This window comes from Octodon degus, unplaced genomic scaffold, assembly GCF_000260255.1.
Source record: "Octodon degus isolate 3935 unplaced genomic scaffold, OctDeg1.0 scaffold00138, whole genome shotgun sequence".
NCBI lineage: Eukaryota > Metazoa > Chordata > Mammalia > Rodentia > Octodontidae > Octodon > Octodon degus.
In genome coordinates this window covers 5,907,593-5,910,434 of record NW_004524714.1, presented here as the reverse complement: position 1 = coordinate 5,910,434, position 2,842 = coordinate 5,907,593, and positions in this window count along the sequence as shown.

The window sequence follows — 2,842 nt, the reverse complement described above, 5'->3', positions numbered from 1 at the left end:
CTTCCTTCCTTCCTTCCTTCCTTCTTTCCTTCCTTCCTTCCTTCCTTCCTTCCTTCCTTCCTTCCTTCCTAAGGCCTTCATACTGAGCTACACCCCCAGCTCCTTTTTTTCTTTTAATTCTGAGACAGGGTCCTTGTCAAATGCCAGATTGCCTAGGCAGGGCTTGAAGTTGTGATCCTCCTGCATCAGCCTCCCAAGTAACTCGGATAACAGGTGCGCACCACCATGCCTGACTTGTGTTCTCCCTTCTAAAAATGAACCCAAGGACCTGGCTGTAGCTCAGTGGAAGAGCATGTGCTTAGCATGAGCAAGGCCAGAGTTTGATTGCCAGGATACAGAAGAAAAGAAGCTGAATGCCACCTTCAGAAACACCTCCGAGAGCCTCCGCTCCGCCCTCTCTCCCTGTGCCAGTCCAGGACAGCAGGGTGTGGAGCCCCTGCCTCTGGACTAGTTTTTCCCCTGCGCTTGCATCAGAGCAGATGTGTCCTAGGTGGCCACACCTGCTGACCCCAGTGGGCAGAGAGGAGGCTCCAGGAGAAGTGCAGCGAGTGACAAGAGGAGAGAGACCCAATTTTCAGGATGGGGGCTGCGTCTGTATTGGCCACCAAAGGTCCTGAGGAGCTGTCATGGTAACCTACACATGGTTCCTTGATACTTATGACATTGCCTGCATGGCGACTCCCTCTCCCAGTGCCACCAACACGGTCACTGCGGTGGACTCATGGTCAACCTGGAACACCCAGCCAAACTGAGTCAGTATGGCGCTGGGTGTGAAAGGCCCAGCTGAGGATTGTTACCCACAGCATAACAAGAGAACTGGAGGGGACGGGGGTGCCCTGTCGATTCTCCTAGAGAAGCTTGTTCCACTGGTTTCCCTGATATGAACTCAGCTGTTCTCACTATTGGAGAGCTCAGGATCTCACGTTCACTGAGAATGCTATGATTCTTTTCAGGAGAGCTCTGGTCCTTACTGCGAGTGTCACTTCCTAGCTTGAGTACAGTTCCCTCAGCCCGCTGGCACAGATCCTTCACCCCACTGGTGCAGAATTTCTAGCTTCTACAACTGGCCTTTGGGGGGCTGGGGAGATGGCTCAGTGAAATAAGCGCTTCCCTGGCAAGTGCAAGGGCCTAAATTCAATCCCCAGTTCTGCAAAAAAATAAAAAAAATAAAAAAAAAAAAAAGGGCTGGTGAGATGGCTCAGTGGTCTAAAGCACCTACTTAGAACAAGCTTAGCAAAGCACAGGGACCGCAGTTCAGTCCCCCAGCACCACATGCCAGCCAGCCCCGCCCCCTGGTGGGCTGAGCTGCCCCCCCAATAAATAAAAAAAAACAAAACAAACAAACAAACAAAAACTGGCCTTTGGGCCTTCCCAGTGCAGGTCCTTGACACAGACGTGCAGCAGACACCGTCATGGGCTCTGGGCTCCAGCTGGACTTACGCAGGACACAGCAGTGGGATCTAGCCCACAGCTGATTTTTTGGGTCTCTAGCATGTGAACAGATCTCCTGTACTCTTCTTCATTTTTTTGCAGGGAGTTACTGGGTATCAAACTCACAACCTCACCCTTGCCAAGCAAGTGCTGTGGTGCTTAGCTATATCCTTGGCCAAATGCTCCTGCACTCTTCTGCTTTTGACTTTTGGGGTAAATATTACAAAATAATCTTATAAATTATATGTCTTATATTAAATGTATTCCCTTACAAACCCAAAACTACAACAGTCACACAGAGTATCACCCGCACAGTCGGTCCCATGTCAATTCAGTGTACACGATGTCACCTGCCCAACGGTGAGTTTTGTTGGAACAGCCAGCAACTGTGGTGTCACCTGCACAACCACAGTCACCCACTATCTCAGCTGTTCACGCCTGTCCCATGGCTCAGTGTCATACATACAGCCCTGCAGTTTCCTTGGTGCCACCCATACAGTCCCTCTAGAAGTCACCTGTGCACAGTACCCTTATCACACACCAACCTCCAGGGTCACCAGTCTACGGCCAGCCACACAGCCATCAGCCTGCCTGCCAGCTATGCCTTGTGGTGGGATACCACACAAAACGTCCCTCGGCACAGCCTTGCCTACAGCCCTCATCATCCAGTCATGGGCGCTAGCAGCACAGCCTGGGCCTGGCTGTCCCGCTCAGGGTTCTGCCTCTGCCCCCAGGCCGTTGCTCAGGAGTACGTTTGGCTCAGGGGTCTGCCTCTGCCCCCAGGCCGTTGCTCAGGAGTATGTTTGGCTCAGGGGTCTGCCTCTGCCCCCAGGCCGTTGCTCAGGAGTACGTTTGGCTCCATCTCTATGGACTGAGCAGATCAGGCCATGCTGTGGTTGCAGGGCACTGGAAGCAGAGCAAAAGCAAAAAAAAAAGGCTTTGTTCTTGGTGGGCAGGTCATCAGGGGAACCCAGCCTCTTTGCCAGCCCCTCCTCTCCAACAAAGGGACAAAACCGTGGCTATTTTTAGATTTGTGTCAAACTCTCGCCCAGACCCTGGGGTGGGCGCCCCTCAGGAGCGTGCGCGGGGCTCTAATGAGCAGGCGGCCAGGCAGGCCCTGCTCTCCAGGCAGCTGGCCTGCGTCTCCACTTGGGAGGAGGAGCCCTGAGGCTCAGACAAAGAGAAGGCCAGGACAAAGAGAACAATGACCGGGATCCAGGATGCCGCCTTCTCGTGAGCAGCACTCGTGGGGTGAGGCCTCAGCACATGCCTATTTGCTGAGAGCCCACCAGCCGCCTCCCTGACCCATCTCCGAAAAGAAATAGGATCTTCCTACTCAGGCCTCGTGGGGTGAGCAACTTGGGAGTCCCCAATATCTAGCGCGACTCCCATCTCTGCTTCTTACTGCTAC